We start from the raw sequence: 22,356 nt of genomic DNA, 5'->3' as shown, positions 1-22,356 counted from the left end.
TCTGCCAAACCCAGACTCACTCATCTGACTGCCAAACGGAGAAACGTGATTCGTCACTTCACAGAACGTGTTCCCACTGCTCCACAGTCCAGTGTCGGTGTGCTTGACACCACTCCATCCGACGCTTGGCATTGGTCTTGGTGATGTGAGGCTTGCATGCAGCTGCTCGGCCATAGGAACCCATTCTATTAAGATCCCGCTGCACAGTAGAAGTTACTCTTCAGCTATGAAATCAGCAGGGCGTTGAATACTTTAACCCACCATGCAGCTTAGCAGTCGCTGACCCCGCTCTATGATTTTACTTGTACTTCCAATTTGTAGCTGGGTTGCCATTGTTCCTAAATGCTTACACTTTTTAATAAAATTGCTTCCAGTTGACCGTGGAATATCCAGCAGGGATGAAATTTCACAAACCGTCTTATTGAAAAAGCTGGAAGGTGGCATCCTATCACAGTACAGCACTTGAAGTGACTAAGCTCTTCAGAACGACACATTTTGTATCACAAATGTTTAAAAATGGAGAGTGCATGGCTAGGTGCTTGATTTTATACAACTCTGGCAATGGGTCCGATTGAAACACCTCAATTCAATAATTAACAGGTGTGGCCAAATACTTTTATCCATATAGTGTATATATCATCTTCTTACATTATAAGAAATTTTGGACTACTCCTGCACATCTCACATTTTAATCTATCTACTTAATACTTATTACATTTACATTCTACACCAGTGCTGGACAACTTGTGGCTCTCCAAGTATTGTTAAACTACATGTTCCTGCATACCAGCTATCATCTGGCCATAGTCTGGGAAAGAATGTTGAGGCTTATAGTTTCACAATACCCAGGGCCATCTTTTCCATTGGGCACGATGGGCAGCTGCCCGGGGGCCCACGGGTAAGGGGGCCCCATAGGCACGGCTCTTAATGAGAATAAATAATCCTGCAAAAGAAAAAAACCTGCAAAAAAACCTACAAGGGTCACTGAGCAAGTACATCTATCTATCTCTATCTCTATATATCTATATCTATATCTATATCTGTATCTGTATACATCTATATATCTATATCTATATCTAGGGGCCCCGGTGCACTGCTTTGCCCGGGAGCCCATAATGTTGTTAAGATGGCCCTGCCTGAATGACACATTTGCTTAATTTAAAGAAGCGCAACTTGGTTTCACTCATTTCTAGATTGTTGTTAAGATGGCCCTGACAATACCCATAGACCCGCAGCTTATCCAGACCTGCTCTACATTGTTTTTCCCTTAAATAATCATTTACGATAATTTTATCAGCTCTACTTCTAATTCCATTTTATTACATCTAAAAATTCTACCATTGCTATTTTAACACCTTTCATACCTACAGTAGTGGTACTTTAATGTACAACTACTGTTATACTACTATTTTATTAACTGTGTACTAATATATCTCTCTCTATACCTAACGACTGCTAATACTATTTAGAATTCCTGTTAATTCATCTAATTCCATAATTTGTACTATATGCATTTCTTACCGTAAGTTTTATCATAATTTAAGTGTAATGCATTTACATTGCATTTACTATTTATGCATAATAATACTACTGTATCATCTTCATCATCAACAACATTTATTTATATAGCGCCAGCAAGTTCTGTAGCGCTTTACAATTGGGAACAAACATTAATAAAACAATACTGTCTAATAGATACAGACAGAGCGGTAAGACTACCCTGCTTGCAAGCTTTCAATCTATGGGACAATGGGAGCTTGAAATACAAGGGTACGTGCTACATCATATTGCACATTGGACCAGGTAGAATGCAAAGGTAAAAAGTATTGAGTGATCAGTCACACAGCAATGTTGGTCATAGGGTTGTTGTTTTGCGTTAGCTGTGTAGAGGGTGGTAATAGGGTAACCTAGGTATATTAAGATGCTGGTTGAGGAATATCATAAACTAGTCTGAAGAAGTGGGTTTTCAGAGAATGCTTGAAGGTTTGAAGACTAGAGGAAAGTCTTACTGTGGGAGGGAGGGAATTCCACAAAGTGAGTGCAGCCCGAAAATAGTCCCGTAACCGGGAATGGGAGGAAGCGATGAGAGTGTAAGAGAGACGCAGATCTTGTGCAGAACGAAGGTGTCAAGTTGGGAGATATTTTGAGACAAGTGAGGAGATGTATGTCAGTGCAATTTTGTAGACAGCCTTCTATGTTAGTAGAAGAATTTTATATTGGATTTATTGCAAAACAGGCAACCAATGTAAAGACTGACAGAGTGGCTCAGCAGGACTCTCAGGAGCAGGCCCTTCAATCTTCTAGCCTTATGTGCCTCCATGTACTTGCTGCACTTATGTTATGTTTTATGCTTTATGTGTGCCCAGTGTTTTTATATTTAATCAGTTCAGTATTTTGCTTGCTGTTTATCTACGTTTTATGCACAATGGGTGATTTCCCACTGTACAGTGTTGTGGAATATTGTGGCACCCTATAAAAACCTATAATAATAATTCCCTCTGACAAATAGAAATAGTCGCCTCAGCAATATTTCAATAACATATCGTGATCATAAATTATTATTCATTTATGTCTGAAGGAGAAACTAACAAAATTTTCAAAACACTTTCGCAGAATATTCACCTTATTCTGTCTTTGGGCCAGAACATTGCACCTCTGTAAAAATAGCTTGCATATCAAGTTACCATCCTGTTGCTTGTAACATACTATACATTCCTTGAGACTGGCTTACTGGTGCAAAAAAAACATTCTTGAACCCAACCCAAAATAATGTGTCACTTAATAATATGCCATAAATTTTTAAGAGGATATTGGTAGACAATGTTTTACAAGACAAGAATATTGGTATGTATGTACACAGTAACTATGTCCAACTCTGAGTTTAAGTGACAATGGAATCTTAAGAATTTCTTCTCACCTTTGCTCATGAAAAGCACAAAAACTACAACTGCGCATTATACACAATGACAACTGTAACCTCACTTACAAAAGTTAGGGATTTTCCAGGAAACAGATTCAATAATTAACATGAAATGGGATTGATATTCTGACATACAATGTTTGCTGAAATATAACACTTTTTACAACATTCTGAACTATGCAAGAATTTTAGATGGTAAAAGAGCAATGTTTGATATGGGATGGGCAGTCAACTTTTGTTACTGGCAGACCAATGCAGTAAAGGGTCCACATTTTCTTTGCCATTCCATATCACCGGGCCACCATACCTCTCTACGGTTCCAACCCTCCCTGCATCTCATCTGTATATACCTATTAGTTCTGTCATTAGATTTCTGAATCATAGGTGGAAGTACTAGATTCTAGTATAGGACAATGGACATCATATAGGTTTTCCAGTGTTGGTCTCCCTGAGGGTATGCATAGAGGTTTCTTACAATATCTCTGGTAACTGAATGCACAGATTATGTCAGTATATGCTGAGATTCACACCATATTAAATAAATAATAAGTTTAACAGCTATTTCTTGTCCACTGTAGACAAAACAATACGTTGCAGGAGTAGTATATGATTTGTTCCCATATAGATGGATATGGTCATTTTAATGTATGACGGCTCAGTAATAAGAATTTACATGTGTAATAGATAAATAGCAGCTATGTGTAAATAAGATATCCATAGAGTATGATGTGCATTACCACTATACAAATAGTGGTTCATAGCGTATTGACACCATCTTGTCTCCCAAAATTTGCAAGACAGCTGCCCTGCACCATTTTGTGCATCGTAAATGACCTCTTAAATGTTCAAGTCAGCATTTCAAGAGGGTTCTGCAAATAAATTAAACTATTATGACAAAATGAGTGTAATCAGACAAAATGGGGGAAAGGAAAATATGGCATGGAATATGAAATATAAAATTATAGAAAATAGATAATAGACATTTAAATAAAAATTAAAACAGCTGCAATCAAAAAGGATAATCTGCTTAACCACAACAATTGATATCAACAAATAATAGGGAGTTGGTATGGTAAAATTAAAATGTATATATTGCCATAATCAAAATTCACTATTGGTGCAATAAAAAGCAAGCTCAATATATACAAGATGCATTCACTTATAAATAAGTATGCAATGTTTATTATTTCAATATATAAAGATTAAAAGTATTAATGTACTAATAAATCCTACATACCATACCATCTATCAGTCAAAATGTATAATGTTCAAATATCATTTTGCACATTGTATCATTGCACATTAGTCATTCTATTGCCTCTTATGTATTTATGAGACATGATCATTCCTAAACAGAGGGATAATATGTTTGATGCTTTATGTGTATGCCGTCTATCGGATACTTTAGAGCACCTGGTAGGGTGAGGGGTGGTAAATCTCACGGTTAGAGTAATGTTGCCTTTTGCTCAGTTTCTCAAATGCAGTTCCTTGGCCCAGTTGTGTTCTCTCTTTGGGGTTGCAGTGACAGTGATAAAAAAATCAGTGCAGGAAAGAATAACTGAACAATGGCAATCAACAATGCTCTACCAGCCTTGCCGAAAAGATGTCCCGAAGAAGAGGAAAGAAAACACACAGCCCTCTTATGAAGATGGAGAATCTGTGCCGGCAATATACTGAGCAACTGCATACTAAAGGAAAAATGTGTCCTTTCCACAAATCCAGGCATTGTGGTAGTAGAGACAGAAAGAACTGAGGAATAAAAGAAAGAGTTGGGGAGGGAGAAGAGCTAGTCCTGGAACAGTACTAGTCTTGAGCAGACGGGCACAACTTTATTTACATAAAGTAATATAGGTAAGTTGGTGGTCAACTATTATCATTCATACAATACCAGTAGAGCATTCTAGTGACCTTTATACAATATGGAAGACATAAGACAGAGAACATTCTAGTGACCTCTAAAATACAGAGAGCATTCTTGTTAACCATATACAAAACACAGAGCATTTTAGTGATCTATACAATACAAACAGAACTCAAGCAACGGAAAGACAATACATTCTAATGAACAATACAGCATATTTGGGACAATTATAGAACATTGATTCCAAACCTCTGGTGGCAATACAATGCAGACCCCAAATCTCTGGTTGCGATACAGCGAAGTTCCTTCATCCCTGGTGGCACCAGGTACTCACCTTTCACCTCTCCCTTTGCACACTCTTCACTGTTTGAAGTGACAGGAAGTGAAGTTAATTAATAGACTGTTCCTAGCACCCAGTGATTGATGAATGGACGTACTATCCGCCAATCATAGTCCTGGGAGCAGTCCTGTGATCATGACTACTTTCCTAAACAGGAGTAAACTCAGTAGAGGTGAGTTACAGAGCAGGCATTGCTGACATTTTGCCTGTCACCAAAATGGTGGGGGTGGGATGATGGAAAGCCCATCTGAGACACAATCCACAAAGCAATACTTCAGTGGCCATGAAGGTACCCTTCATGTTCATGACCCGAGTGAAATCATACTGCTGCACTGATAAAAGTTCTATCCGTGTTTTCTGTTCAAGATGAACAAAATTGCATTCTTTTTAAAAAAGAAAGAAAATAAATTGTACTTCCATCAACATTCCATTCACATTACCAACTCCTGCTTCCCCTACCATCAGGTCTGCTATATAGCATTCTCAAACTGCTCCTCAAATGTATGACCATTCCTTCAGGCAACTTCCTGCACATACATTCACACGTGCATTACTGGAGAAAAGGTGTAAAGAGTAATAATAGATAACTGATGGGAAGTTATGTTCACCCTGCACTAAAGTTGGACTAACACATTGCAATATTGCCGCTGATGTTGTACAATTGCCCAAAAATTGCAACATCTATAACCTCAATGGGATTACAATGCCAGATAATGAGCTTATTGAAATTGATAATACCGTTATTGGAGGTGTGGCAAAGGTGGGCACCTGGCATTGTTACTAAAGGTTCATTTCTTTTGCCAAAAATTGTAAAAAATAACTGTGAATAATTTCCACGTGATAAAGTCTGTTATTTTATACTTTGTACCATATGTTCATTCACATACGTTATACTTATCTATCTGGTCTCAGTGGGCTGAGTGTCTGGATCTGCGTATAGGGTGCTTCTGGTGGTCAGCAAGGAGCTAGGGATATTTTACATAGGGATTAATCTGGTGGTGTATTAGATCCTTTTCATTTTATTCAGTTACTATCTAGCTATTGCTCCTTGTGTTTACCAGGTATTGCTTCCTCTGAGCAACTGCCCAGCTTGGCAGAGCCTATCCTACCAGAAAGCCAAAGGGCAAGAAAAAGGATAAGGTGATCACATTAAGAAGCACAGCTAATGGTGCCACTTACCAAGAAAACCTGGTCCCAGTACCTAAGAGCTTAAAGGGTATGAAAATCCTGAGTTCAAAAGTCCAGCCCCATGTAAGCTTATGGTCCTGTTGGACCCAGGTGCTGAGAGTAGAAACAGGTGTTTCTACGTATAAAGCTGTTGAGGCACAAGCGAGGCTTGGCCTGGGAAGATAGATTTCAGGTGCGGTCATGACAAAATCGGGGAAAAACCTGAGCTGCTGCTACCCTGATTGGCAGTAGGATGCAGGTAAAAGCAACAAATAAATGCCAGGATTATCAAAGTTAAATGGAGAGTAAAGGCCTTATATTGTATCTAAAAGTTAGCAGAAACAAACATCTAGGTGCATAGACTTTTAATTAATTAGATATGAGCTTCAAGTTGCCAAAAAAAAGCTCTACGAAGGCACTGCTGATAGCAGATGATCCATTATCTACAAGAATAGTAAACAGAGAAAATGTAGTTGCTCTTGCTATCATTTAAGTATACTACTGCAATGTGACAATATAAATATATTACTTTACAATAGATGTTATCAGATTTACAGAAATGTGAAGTCATTGCACATTAAATTAATTTTCCTTCTCGTTATAAAACTTTAGGTCTGATCTTTAACACAATTACAAATTGCAGGAAAGAAGAGACAAACTACAAAAGTTGACGAAAACCATAAAATGTTATTTTGCATTTTTCCAAGAAAATGATGCTGAAAAAATCCTGGAATAGGTGAAAAGAACCTTTCAAACATTGTTTTAACATGAGGTGCTCTAACTCTGCTACCCTCTACCTAAATATGGCGTGCAAATTATAAATCAGTTATTTTGTTTACATAATTATGTATAAACCTGCACTTAACTATTTGTTGTGACATGCAATAAATCGTTCTGTGTTCCAAATTCATTTCGCATAACAAAAACTACTCCAAATGCACAAAATCCTTCTTTTATTTTTATGAAATAGATTGTGTGCTGCAAAATCAATTTTGGGGGCTACAAAAATAGAATGGAGGTCAACAAAAACATGCAATACCTTGGATTTTCCACTGGTGTATTTTAATGGTCTTCCCAATACACATCAAGACCTACGTGCTCTTTGTACTCCACAAACTAAACATCCACCTATATATGTGGTAAGGCGGAAACATTTTTAGGAGTTGAACCTTCTATCCATTTAATTAAACATTTCAGTTCTTGTCCTAAATTACTGCTCACTTTATTCTTATTTATGGCTTACATGAATCATGAGCGTGTCCCTTTTTTTTATGTTGCTTATTATATTGTTTGAGATGGGTCAAGAAATGCCCTTCTGCGCTGAGTACATTTGCACTTTTCAGCACAGAGCTAGTAGCCTATGGGAGGGAAGGAAACCAATGGGGCTGATTGAGTATTTGAATGGGAACTGTTTTGGCAACTGTTTTGCATGATTAAAAGTATAGGACAAGACCTTATCTCAAATTCTTCTGTCATGCCTCAGCGATGTCACTAGTCCCCACTGAGTTAATAGATTTCACTCTGACAAATATTGGTTTAGCCGCTGTATGTAGGCAATAGATACATTTTAATGATTTAAAAAACTGCAGTACAGTCAGGGACAGGCTGGCCTGGAGGGCAGGGGGACATCTGCCCCCTGGACCGGTTTAATAGTAGGCTACCTTGGGCTGGATCACTGGGCCACCTGCATTTTTTTCCCTTTAAAATAGACTACTGAGTCAGGTTTCCCCCCCCCCAGGCTAAAACTTGCCAGCCCTCCGCTGAACACGGTAGCCATTACCAACAGTCCAGTGTTTTGTGTATTGTTGCAAATTTGCACTTGATTTATGCCCTATAACTGAACAACTGAACCCACTTAAATAATATGTACCTAAGGAAAGATAAATAACCTATTGAAAAATTATTTCAAAATGGACCTCCCTGGGGTTAAAGAACTGTCAAACAATGGTCTGTGTCATCTCTACACTTTTATTGTGCTTTATAACTTTCATAATGAGCCAGTTCCTCTCAGATAAGAATGATTCACATGTACAATGACCTTGAATAGTGCAATAAATGTGTACTGAGAAGTTTTAGTGACAAAAAAAAAGATGAGGGAGGGGTGATTTAGAACCTGACACATGTAATACACATACTGCATTGCTATATAAGGAAGTGTATGCTGTCTGGCTGTGGCATTTATTATATAGCTGTAACACTGACTTGGTTGCAAGCGAGTCGGTTATGCATAGGGATAATGAATGAATGAGTGTTCAGTCTCATGGGCATGAGAGTAGTCTTGATCTGGGGAATTTAAAGACCTACTCTGGTGCATGTGATAATACTCTCTCAGTGTTAGATAGTTTAGAATCTGTATAGATCGAGATAGATGTCACAGTGGCCTTTCAACTGTAGTCGGAAAAAGAGACATTGTATTGGCAGAAACCTATTATCAGGGCACTTGTGTTGTTATATGTAATAGCTGTCAGCGGCGTTGGTGGTAGATGTTAAACCACAAGAAGCATTTAGACTTAACTAACAGAACATGCTGTAGCAGATGTTATATACATATACACAGATGCTCATAGTTGATACTGACTACAACAGAGGCTGTATGACAAGCTTATGCAGTTAATGTACTTAACACTATTGTTGTACATTAGTAAATGCAGATGGTAAGCTTACAATGTGGCCAATGTCAGAGAACAGGTTGCTCACGTATATATTTTGTGCCTCCGCTCACGTTATATGTGTATATATAAGTAAGTTTAACACAAAAAGGATGCTGTCACGAAATTGCAGAGATAGCCGCTAACCGGTATTGGAGCAACTGAACAGGGAGGTGCGGGGTCTACCATAATCCCGGTATTCACCAGGGACCCCCACAAGGGAGTTTGGGCTTAGCTGCAGAGGGTACGCAGGTCACGGTTCTTGAATCTTCCTACGGTGACGATCAGCAAAGTGTTTATGCCTTTCCGAGAACTGTAAAAGTTTAGATTGTCCCTAAATCCAAATCTTCGAAAAGTCACCGACTATCTCTTGAGCTGCAGGTACTGATGCACTGGAAACTTCTGAAAAGGTGGGAACTATGGGATGTCGGCCAAAGATGGTAAAGAAGGTTCATGTTGATGAATATTATGTGAAAATGATGCCCAAGGTAAATAATCACTCCAGGAGAATAGGTGATCAGAGCAGTAACAACGGAGGAATGTCTCCAAATCCTGGTTAACCCGCTCAGTCTGACCGTTGGTCTGGGGATGGTATCCCAAGGAGAATTTTAGCTTAATTCCTAGATTGTTGCAAAAAGGATCTCCAGAATCTTGAAATTAATTGTACACCTCTGTCAGAGATGATCTAAACTGGGCCCCCGTGGATCCGAAAAATATTCTTAATGGAAAGAGTGGCTAGATCAGCAGCAGATGGCAATTTCTTGAGAGAGACAAAATGTGCCCATTTGGAAAAACGATCGACCACCACCCAAATAGTGCTGAAGCCATGACTATTGGTCAGTAATAAAATCCATGCTGATGCTTGCCCAAGGTGAGTCTGGAACCGGAAGTGGAAGAAGAAGCCCAGCTTGAGGACGCCTAGGTGTTTTGTGACGAGCACATACTCCGCAAGCTGCCACATACTTGTGAACGTCAGCACTCAAGGATGACGACCAATGGCTGCGGTCTTCTTAACCCTAGTATGACCAGCAAATCTGGAATCGTGGGCCCAAGCCAGCAGTCTGGGAGGGAGATGGGTATCCACAAAAGAGCGTCCTGCAGGGGGTGTCTTAACAGAGGATTTAGTCAAAGCCAGGATCTTCAGAGGACTGATGATAGGTCTAACGTCCGACTGGTAAGAATCCGAATGATCTAAAGACCTGGAAAGTGCATCGGCCCTGAAATCTTTTGACCCAGCATCATAAGTTAGGATCAACTGGAATCTGGTAAAAAAAAAGTGACCAGCGGGCCTCACGAGGGTTAATGCACTGAGCGGATATCAGATAGGTGAGGTTCTTATGATCTGTGAATACTGTGAGAAGATGGAGAGTGCCTTCAAGCAGATACCACTATTCTTCTAAGGCTATCTTGATGGCCAGGTACTCCTTGACTCCGATGCTATAGTTAACCTAACCAGTTAAAATTTCCTGGAGAGAAAGCCACATGGAGAGAAAGTGCCGACAGAATTCTTCTAAGAGAGAACTGCTCCCACACCCACCAAGGAAGCATCAACCTCTAGAAAGAACGGTCATAGTTGATCAGGCTTTCTCAAGACAGGAGCAGTGGCGAAAGCTTCCTTAAGATTTCAAGACGGCCTCCTGAGGCCAGTTTTTGGCTAGCTCACTTTTACGGGTGTCACGGAAACTGATAAATATTTAGTGGATCCCTTGTAGCTGCAGACTAAAGAGGCTTATTCAGAGGCGCGGAGTCTAACGGTAGGTGGTGTTCACCAGTGATCCCCGCAAGAGGGTATGGAATTTGCTGCACCTATTCCGCGGATCCCAGAAGGAGTAGTGGCAGAGCAACAGTCAGAGCCTAATACAGAGGAAGAGTGATGGTAAGTCAGAGAAATACTAGAGGTATTGGCAGGGAAACCGGTCTCATCGTAAGAGGTGAGTAGCGGAGCTAATAGATAAGAAGTGGCTGATTCATGGATGGAAACTCAGGGCACCATACGTGATACTGGTACAGCGGCAGTACAAATAGAGTCAATAGCAGAGTGGAACTTTAGTGGATTCGAAGAGGGTAACTCAGAGCAACAGCAGGTGAATTACTGGTACTGCAGTAGTTCAAGTAGAGGCAGTAGCAGAGTTGAACTTAGCTGATTTGTAGATGGTAACTCAGAGCTACAGCAGGTGAATTGCTGGTACTGCAGCAGTTCAAATAGTGGCAGTAGCGGAGTAGAACTTAGCTGATCCGTAGATAGTAACTCAGAGATACAGCAGGTGAATTACTGGTACAGCGGCAGTCCAAATAGAGGCAGTAGCGGAGTAGAACTTAGCTGATCCGTAGATGGTAACTCAGAGCAACAGCAGGTGAATTACTGGTACAGCGTCAGTCCAAATAGAGGCAGTAGCGGAGTAGAACTTAGCTGATCCGTAGATGGTAACTCAGAGCAACAGCAGGTGAATTACTAGTCATGAAGTCTGTGTTAGCAAAGAGGCTGAGTGATACTGTCCAGTGGCTTTTTATACAGATTGATATAACAGAAAAACAGTTATGATGTCACAATGTACACAAAGCTAAACTAATGTTTTTCTTCATTGGTTCAGGGTGTAAGATGAAGGTCATAAGTCAGTTCAAAGGATTTCTCTCCAAAGGTGGGGGTAAGTCATTCTAACAGCTATGCACACGTCTTGCCTGAGGGAATCGACTAAAACTGGTTGGAACAAACTTACAAAGTTTTTGAGTATGAATCTTATACTAATCATAACTAGCGATTGCTATGTGCGATTGCTTCTGCGATGGTACCGGATTCCTGCTGGTAAAATGTGGAAGACCAAACACCAAACATTTCTTAGGACTTGAAGCATAAATACCTTTAATGTAAATTTCTCTTTGTATAAATAAACTTTAAGTCTTACTAATAAAATGATGGGAGTTGGAACTTTATTAAGTCAAATGTACATGAGAATGTAAATGTATTTACTGTATTTTCCTCTCAATCGCACAGGATTCTATAATAACCAATATTTATTAATCTAAAATTACTTAATCCAATTATTTGACTTCAATAGATGCTGCTCTATAGCATATGCAGGTATGTGGTTGGACATGTTGATGTACTGTATGTGTTGGACAATAATCTATATATGACGGTTAAGTCCCATGTACACAGTACTTATTTTATGCCATGCTAATCACATAGAAAATGTACATTTTGTATACCAAAAATAATATCCTTCTCACTGTAGCTCACATATATTCCTTTTTATACTGGAAAAACTGAATCTTTCATCATATACACATACACCGATCAGCCACAACATTAAAACCACCTGCCTAATATTGTGTAGATTCCCTACATGCCACTAAAACAGCACTGACCCATCAAGGCATGGACTCCACAAGACCTTCAAGGTGTCCTGTGGTATCTGGCACCAAGACATTGACACAAACACACAGAGAGATCCCTCAGCACACTGCTATAGCCAGCAACAGATCTGCCATTTCTACTGTAGATAAAAATGCAAAAGTCTTAGTTGCACACATTTGCAAATGTATGTTAAAACCACCCGCCACTCCACGGCGCTTTTGCTAATAGGGTGGTCCTAACTCTAAACAATGAGAGTCCCATATATTTGGGCCATACATATGTATTTTTAAATTGAGAGCTAACTTACCAAAGAGGTACCCCAGAAGCATCCAAATAGCAATCCAATGTCAGCACTCCCCCTCAGCTACTGACACCAACATGCCTCTCAGACAAATAAAGAAGTGGAACTTGCGCAATCAATTTATAGGCTATAGCAGGTGCATGAAAGGGTGGGGTTATCCTGAAAGGAACAGCCACACAGAGAGATCCCCCAGCACACTGCTATAGCCAGCAACAGATCTGCCATTTCTACTGTAGATAAAAATGCAAAAGTCTTAGTTGCACACATTTGCAAATGTATGTTAAAGCCACCCGCCACTCCACGGCGCTTTTGCTAATAGGGTAGTCCTAACTCTAAACAATGAGAGTCCCATATATTTGGGCCATACACATGTGTTTTTAAATTGAGAGCTAACTTACCAAAGAGGTACCCCAGAAGCCTCCAAATAGCAATCCAATGTCAGCACTCCCCCTCAGTTACTGACACCAACAGTCCCATGTACACAGTACTTATTTTATGCCATGCTAATCACATAAAAAATTTACATTTTGTATGCCAAAAATAATATCCTTCTCACTGTAGCTCACATGTATTCCTCAGCCACAACATTAAAACCACCTGTCTAATATTGTGTAGGTTCCCTACATGCCTCTAAAACAGCATTGACCCATCGAGGCATGGACTCCACATGACCTCCAAGGTGTCCTGTGGTATCTGGCACCAAGACATTGGCAGCAGATCCTTTAAGTCTTGTAAGTTGGCCTCAATGGCTCAGACTTGTTTTTCCAGCACATCTCACAGATGCCCGATCGGATTGAGATCTGGAGAATTTGGAGACCAAATCAACATATTGAACTCTTCGTCATGTACCTCAAATAATTCCTGAACAATTTTTGCAGCATGGCAGGGCGCATTACCCTGCTTAAAAAGGCCAATGTCACAGGGAATAACGATGCCATGAAGGTGTGTACTTCGTTTGTAACAATATTTAGGTAGGTGGAACGTGTCAAAGTAACAAAGTAACTTCCACATGAATGCCAGAACCCAAGGTTTCCCAGCAGAAAATTGCTCAGAGCATCATACTACCTCCACCAGCTTGCCTTCTTCCCATAGTGCATCCTGCTACCATCTCTTCCCCCCAGATAAACAACACACAGGCACCTGTCTGTCCACATGATGTAAAAGAAAATGTGATTCATCAGACCAGTCCACCAACTTCCAATGCTCTATGATCCAGTTCTGTCACTCAAATGACCATTGTAGGCATTTTTGTAGTGAACAGGGGACAACATGGGCACTCTGACCAGTCTGTGGGTTTGTATCTACGCAGCATAGCCAGCGTTATTTTTTTCAGCAATTTGTGCTATAGTAGCTCGTCTGTGGGATTGGACCAGATGGGCTAACCTTCATTCCGCACATACATAAATGAGTCTTGGCCATCAATGACCCTGTCACCAGTTCACTGGTTGTCCTTCACTTTTGGTAGGTACTAATCACTGTATACTGGGAACACCCCTCAAGACCTGCCATTTTGGAGATGCTCTGACCCAGCCATCTAGCTATCACAACTTAGCCCTTGTCAAAGTCACACAGAGACTTACGCTTGCCAATTTTTCCTGCTTTCAACACATCAATTTCAAGAACTAACTGTTCACTTTCCACCTAATATATCATACCATGAGCCATTGTAATGAGATAATCAATGTTATTCACTTCATTTGTCCGTGGTTTTAATGTTGTGGCTTATTCATTTAATTTTATCGCTTATCAATAAAACATTGTCCAATGCGATTATTGTGGTTCCAAAGCACAAAGATATTTAATTGCATAATATAGCAGGATTTACAGCAAGCCATTATTACGCATAAAAGATATTACAATAGAGCAGGAAAGTATAATACCACAGAATACAATACATTTTTGCTAGCACTTCTCCTGGGCCCAGGATCATGTCATGGCGTCACAATCAGAGAGAGAGAACAACTGTCCAGGGTGCTTATATGCAGTTTCAGTATAGAAAAAACTACTGATGATGTCACTATGTACACAAGCATCACGTCTAGGGGTCTTCATTGGCTCAGGGACAATGATGTTCCAGTTGCCTGCTGGTCATAAGTTAATTCAAAGGATTCCTCTAAAAAAGTGTGACCACCTCACCCCCAACTGCTGAACACATGTGGTGCTTAAGGAAACTGATCTAAACCAGTTTCCACACAGTGTCATTTTGACCATTAATTCTCTATCATTCATAACTTGCATACGCAAGGTACAATCACTTAGCCGATTGTAGCGGATGTCTGATGGTAATGTGCAGATCAAAATGACACTAAACATGATACATTTTCTATATCCTGAGCCTTAGATACCTTTAATATATTATTATTTATGTATAAACAATCTCTAATACATTTTACTAATAAATAAATGTGGATTGCAACCTTAATAAATGTGTAAGTGCGATTGTAAATGTGTGGGCTATTAACCCATGCGATTGCATTATAACACGTGGCATACTAATCGCAATCGCACGGTAAAACAATATTAAATAATTTGGTTTACTTCATCCAATTATTTGACTTTCACAGGCTGATTGTTGTATATCACCTTTCTTATATTGGCATGGTAAGTTAACATTTAATGTGCTTACTTTAGTCACCACACATTCCTCTGTTAAAAAAAATATTTTTATATCCATAAATTAATTTTCATGCTCAAGTATCCAAAATCCATACATATATAGTACACACACGCAAGTTTAGTGGTGTTACCAAGAGCAGTGTTTCCCAAGTCTGGTGCGCAAGCCCACCTAACAATTCAGGTTTAAAGGACGTCCATGGTTGAGTATAGGTGACTTAATTAGTACCTTAGTCATTTTTATTTAACCAATCGTGCTCAAGTATGAATCACCTTAAAACCTAGACTGTGAGGGGAGGAAGAGGACTGGAGTTGGAAATTATTAACCTAGACTGTGCAAACTAAATATAAATAAAAATGCAGATGAATAAAGAAGATATATGTCATTTCATTTTGAAGGGTTTAAAAGCATATATTCTTAGGTACAATAAAATGTCTAGTCATTGTTTTGGACTTTGACCAGGGAGGGGACAGGAAGCACTTTATATATATATATATATTATTGATGTTTGTTTTTCACCTACCTGTGTATATGGATACAATCATTCATGAGTCTGTGGTGTAACAGGTCCTGTTGTAATATATAATGTTTTTGTATTTATTCAAATCTGGTACATTTAAATAAAATTCCCAGGAACATGCATCGGCCTAACTAGAAATGACTGAGCCATAGAGCAAAAATGTAAATGGCTCCCGTCCAAGTTCTACTGTACTCCTAAAATCACATCTATCCTCTGTAGCTCTGTTCCTCTTGAAAAAACTGCAACACTCTACTTAGGTCTTTACTTATCTGATGCAGTTGCAGGAAACAAATATACATTCCATTACCTTTCAGCAATTTGAAAAGCAAATTTCGGACTAAATAAATCTCTCCATTGATCCACACAGACCACATCCCAAACTGATTAAACCACACCAATATCCACACAAACAACACCCACATTCTCAAAAGGCCTTAACCCTTTCTGCTATATAAAGGAGCCCTTAGTGTCCATGGAAGTGGGCTATGCTGCCTGCCCATAGTTAATTATGTAAGTAAACTGAAGTTAGAGTTGAGTGGTATGACCAATGCGCTGTGTGAGAGGCATTCAATCATGCTGCTCATCTAAACAAATTTGGTTAAATCGCTAAATTAACTTAGACCAGAGCCAAAAGCAGTTATGTTGGCAGGTATAGCTATAATAATACCCCACGGGGGACACGACTCTGAGCAGAACATCTGCAGTATGCTCATTAAGGATGCAGATATTGTCCACTGCAGTGTCCAAATTAATATTTAGCTGGTTAGCTTAACAAGAAATGGGGCTAAAATGCACAAGACATATTTTTAAAACTGGGACTGGTATTGAAAGTCAGATATATTTGGCTCAACTCTAACTTCAGTTTACTTACATAGTTGACTATGGGCAGGCTTAATACAGTGTGATCTCAGTGGAGTCAGATTCTGATGTATATTTAAACAAACAGCCATTTTGAAGAGCAAAACTGGAACACAGTAGTTCCCTCATATGATCCGTCTAACTACCCTCACATTCTCAGGAGGCCACATCACCGCTTAGGCCTGTTTATCAGGACAGTCCTGCCAAAATAGGGACTGTTGGTAAGTATATATATGTCCTTTTACAGAGTAAGTTCTGCTTGTTTGCATATCTCTGTGTATGTACATACTAGTTTATTTGTATGGTACCACAACACTTTACACTATCTAAGATACAAAGTAATGTAAATAATAGTAAGCTCCTACTTTACAAGAGCTTAAAATATAATATAGTGGGAGTCATACAAAAAAAGAAAGTTTAGTAAAAGTGCTAAGATTTATCATGATGATAGAGCAGATGGAAGAATGTTAGTAATCTAGGACATAGGGTTTCAGCTTGACGATATATGGTGACAGAATTTGATGCATGTCAAGCATGATGTAGAGAAAGATTTGAAATGTGATAATGCAGTGAGGGTGGATGGTGCAGAAAGCCAGCATTTGTCATTCTTGTCTGCACACGGAAAGATATACTCTTTAAAGTCAAGTAAAAGGTAATAGATGAAGGGATGTTATTTGAGCAAAGTAATAAAAGTGTAAATAGTTGTAATAAGTGAATAGTTTTTCTTTGAGAATGTTATTGTTGGTTTTAGTTTTGTTAGGGAGGGGCCTAGGGACCACATTAATCTCGATGGAGCTGCTTCAAAGCTACATCTATGAGTTTTTTTGTGGCTCTCCTTTTTCCCAACCTGGTTATGAACCACCCCAAAACCGAGAACCTGCTCCCACATCAGGCTTTCTCAATTCATCCACTGTTAGCACCCACCACCATTCAACAGTCATGTCCCACACTTCCATCCTCAGCCATCCTATAGTCGTGGTTTTTACCCAGTCGCTTGCCACTGCTAGCCCAGACCTGAATCTTGTCTCCTGTCTACTACAGGCTATATGCCCCATCTGCGGCCTTCAACACCACTCTCTGCCATTAATCCACCATCTTTGGGCCTTCCTACTCATACAGCTTAAACACCTCCCTCCTGTGGAACTTGAAACCCGACATCATCCAGCCCTTCAATCTGACTTCCTCTAGCATCCACCTAGACCCTAACAACTACACCCATTGCTAGACTTTAATTCAGACCTCCTGAACCTACCCTCCTGCAGAGCAACGCCTCCTCTACAAAGCCTGGTACGTGAGCTGACATTGGTGCTAATCTCCCTCAACCTTTGTATATATTTCACTGGACTTTTCTGCATCACCACCAGTTCTTCAAGACCTTCAAGCAACCCTCCTGACATCTGCGCTAATGTCCCCCAAATCCTGGATAGATTTCACTGGTCTGTTCAAGACACACTGGTGAGTGATGCAGGCTCTGTCAAACTTTCACACCCAGCTGTTGCAGGCTCTGCTGAATGTTCAATACCCAGCTTCTCATCTCCTGCTCTGACTCTGTTTTCCACCCTTTCTATCACTACATGCTCTGACTCCTACACCAGCTATCCTTCCATATCACTCACTATCCCTGCTTTGCACTTTCTTGCTCACCTTTGTACTGTTACCTGTGTCTCACAACTGCCTATATGCTGTTTTACTGTCTCTATTCTATTTGCCATTGTCATTGTTTGAACTGCCATTGTGTTATTGCCATTGTCATACTTCACTGTTTAAGTTGCCATTGTCACAACATTTATGAATTTAAACTTTTCTCATTGTCTTATCCTATCTCTCCATCATTGTTCTGACACCATAGTATTACTTGTTTTTCTCACTCTTTAATTATCATTGTCATACCACATTGCTATTGTAATGCCTTGTCCTTCCCCCAACTCCAGCTCCACAGGACCAACTGTCCTGCTCCCCACCTCCATCTCTTTCCCTTTCCAACATCCCCCTTCACCCACTTTCACTTATTAGTCCTCCCCTATGCCCTTCTTCCCCCACTATGTCTTTCCACCACCCCTTTCCTTCACCTCATTTATCTTATGTTCCTCGACTCCCTCACTGCGCATCACATTTGTACTGTCTGCTCTTGCCTGCCTCTTCACCTATCTTCATCCCCATGTCAATTCCTCTATCAGGCTCACTTGTCTCTCACTATGTCCCCCCCAACTTAGCCTTACTCCCATCTCCCTATGCCTTCCCTCTGATGTATTATTTACCACACCAGCTGCCCTCCCTCCCGGTCTAGACACAAATATCTCTATCTCCCAGAGCTTCCATCTCTACTCGTCCCTCCTCCTCCATCCTATCCCCGCTCTCAATCCTGGTTCCTGTCCTATCCTCACCCCCCCCCACACACACTCTTCCTGCTCCAAACCCTGACCTCCAGAAATCCCACCAACCTCATCCATATCTCCCATCTTCCCTCCTTACCCCTACTACACTCTCTGGAATGTCAAATCCATTTGCAACAAGCTGGAATCTTTCAACTCCACATCTCCCACTGTTCTCTCTTTGGTGGGATTTCCTTCTGCCACCCAAGGTGACGTGGGTGTCCTTCTCTCCCCCTGCTTCATTTACTGTCTCATTCCCCATACCATCTTTCTCATTTTCAAGGTCCATTTCCACACAGGTCACCTTTGTGTTGTGGTATATTACCATCCCCCTGGTCCTGTCTTCCAATTACTTGATAATTTCCCTGTGTGGTATTCCCATTTTCTCTCCTCTAACCTTCCCTCATGCAACTTTAATATCCCATTTGACAATCCCATTGATGCTGCTGCCTAAGGGTCTCTATTATTTAGTCTCTTACAATGGAATTTTCCTTTCCACTGTAGCACTCACTCCCTTGATCTTGCCTTTTCGAACCTGAGCTATTTCCAAATTTATCAACAATTTATCAACTCCCATTTCCCTCTTTATGACAATCATCTCCTTTCCTTGAGCCTCCCCCATCCCATCATCTTCCCCCTCTCCCAAGGCTACCCTGACCAATAACAACCTTAATGCCATTGACGTGATCAGCAACAAGCAGTATATGCATAGTATCAGTTGCAGGATATCAAATGTAGACTATCAAGTTCCAAATCTTGCGCAAATTTATCAGGTTCAGAATCATATCCAGATGGCTCTGCTATCAACAGGAAGAAATGCAGGATACAGAAAGTCCCAATATCAGAGCAGGAGATTAACCCAAAGCAGCAGGCGTAGTATAGCGGAATGTCACAGTGTACTTATCAGCAGTATAACAAAGTCCACAGAATCCAATCCAAAGTATTCTGAGACAGACTGAAATTCCCTCAGAATAGTCAGCCACAATAGCATTTGATGTAGTATAAATGTCAATGAAATTTCTTATAACTACAATTGGATTGAGTGGAGCTGCACAACTGATGGTCAGGGTGCAGGTCAGAATAGATGTGGAGAAGCTGAACACCCAGTGTCGGACTGTGGCATGAAGGACCCACCGGGGGAATGTAGTGATAGGGGCCCACTACATTGGGGTGTGGCCAACTGTAAGAGTGGGTGTGGCCAGTCAAGGGGGTGTGGTCAGCCCACGGAGGGAAACTCACAACGTAAAGAACAAGGACACCTGGTAAATATAAAAATATATATATATATATATATATATATATATTCATAATAAGGTGCCATTTAGATGGGGTCTGCAGTATGTGTATTGATTCCATTCCCCCATTTCCCTCAGGGTTTCTCTGCTCCTTTCTGGTGAAAAAAAAAATGACAGGCTGGCTGGCTTGGGAGGGCACTCACCTACCTGTGTGGAAAGCTCCCGCATCCTGCTCCTTTGGGCGGCCGTGATACCAGGAAGACGGCACACTCCTCCTCCCCTGCTGAAGTGAAAAACACACTACCGTGCAGATGCAGAGAGCCCAGACACGGCTCTGTACACCTGCGCGGTAGTGAGTTTGTGACGGAAATGGCCCCGCCGCCCAGAGCTGGATTAAGGCTTTGGGAGGGGGCCCCTAAAATCTAAAATTAAGAGCGTCTTCATTGGGTATAAGGCTGTAAACATTGACACATCCTGCATTACGACACCTATAGCCCGCTAGTACGACATTTACAGCTCTCCCAGAGGGCTCGCCTAGCTTGTCTGCACAAGAAAAGTCATTACTTCCACAAACTAAAATACTTTACATTAAAACAATCATCAAAACCCCACATTAAAAGGGGCATTGACACCACACATTAAAACCAGCAATGATACCGCACATTAAAAATACAACTGATACCGCACACTAAAACTAGCAATGATACCGCACATTAAAACTAACATAAAAATAATAAACATTGATAACATAACACCAATTTTGACTATATATGTCTGTATGTGTGTAGCTATGTTTGTATACCCTTATAAAATGCAGCAACTATGTTAGAGGATCCTCTATTTTATTAATCAATAGTAAAGCAATTGTCGAACCCTGCCACTTATATTAAAGCTTTTAATTAGATTACACACACACACACACACACACACACACACACATCTAATTATACACACAACAGATACCCTGGGGCACGTAACCCACTTCTGTGTACAAAGTCACTAAATAATGATGTTACTTGTACACAATAATAGTGTATACACAAAGTCCAAATTACAGGAGGCAGCCAGTTCCAAAAACAGATGGTGAATCTGGAATATCTGAAAAAGAGAGTTAGAAGAAACAAGGCGCCACATAGTGTATTACCACAATAAAAAACAATGTTTGAGAATGAATAAAGTGTGATAGAAATAGAAACACACTGAAAATATATTAACAATACATTGTAAATATTTGTCCATACAAAAAAGCGGACCTCATCAGGAGGAAAAAATGTAGAAATCAATGCATTTTTGAAAACAATGCATTTTTCCACTCCTATGATTCTAAATGTTTTCCTCCTGATGAAGTCCGCTTTTTTGTATGGACGAAACGAGTGCACTTTAGGATATCGGGGTACTAATGCAGGTGATCCGCTGTGGTGATATATTGGGACTGACTGTTTCCTGCCCTGTGGGGAATCCACGCTGTCCATATGAGTACTACCAAAAGATACCTTTATATGCACCTTTATGAATGATTTTATGTAAGTTAGATACTTACTTTTATCAATAAATTTTGTTGTATACAGTATTACACTATTTTAGTCTCTTATCATATTGTATCACGGATGTTCAAGCGGTTCCAGTGACTCCCTCTATTATTGAGGATTTGGAGACACCTAGAAGCATTGGCTACTCCAGCAGTTTTTACAGATATGCCTGAAAGGTTTTCTATCTGGTACGCTGAATAAATATTAGTGGTGATCACACCTGGGATTTCAGTGTATTGGCACGAGTGCTATTTCTGATCACTATCTGACAATCACAATGTATTGTTAATATATTTCCAGTGTGTTTCTATTTCTATCACACTTTATTCATTCTCAAACATTGTTTTCTATTGTGGTAATACACTATGTGGCACCTTGTTTCTTCTACCTCTCTTTTATATATATATATATATATATATATATATATATATATATATATATATATATACACACACACACACACACACACACACACACACACTAAAGTCTCATTCAAGCTTTAATATAAGTGGCTGGCTTATGTGATTACTTTACTATATTTATTGAGATATAGCTGATAACAAAAATAAACATATGTATATACATATTTAAGAAGACCCTTCATAGCATGATTATTACTTGACTGCTTGATTAAAT

General features: G+C 39.9%; 1 long non-coding RNA gene across 1 annotated transcript in view; it reads left to right on the top strand.

Annotated features, from left to right (window-relative positions):
- The window catches only part of LOC142094724 (uncharacterized), a 79,802-nt gene extending 61,769 nt beyond the window's left edge, over positions 1-18,033 (top strand). Inside the window, exons 2-3 of the long non-coding RNA XR_012677702.1 lie at positions 17,626-17,871; positions 17,949-18,033. This is a non-coding gene — a long non-coding RNA (uncharacterized LOC142094724). The remainder of the gene's footprint in view (positions 1-17,625; positions 17,872-17,948) is intronic.
- The last annotated feature ends 4,323 nt before the right edge of the window (positions 18,034-22,356 follow it).

The sequence above is a fragment of the Mixophyes fleayi genome, chromosome 6 (assembly GCF_038048845.1).
Source record: "Mixophyes fleayi isolate aMixFle1 chromosome 6, aMixFle1.hap1, whole genome shotgun sequence".
Classification (NCBI taxonomy): domain Eukaryota; kingdom Metazoa; phylum Chordata; class Amphibia; order Anura; family Limnodynastidae; genus Mixophyes; species Mixophyes fleayi.
This window is presented reverse-complemented; position numbering and strand designations above follow the sequence as displayed.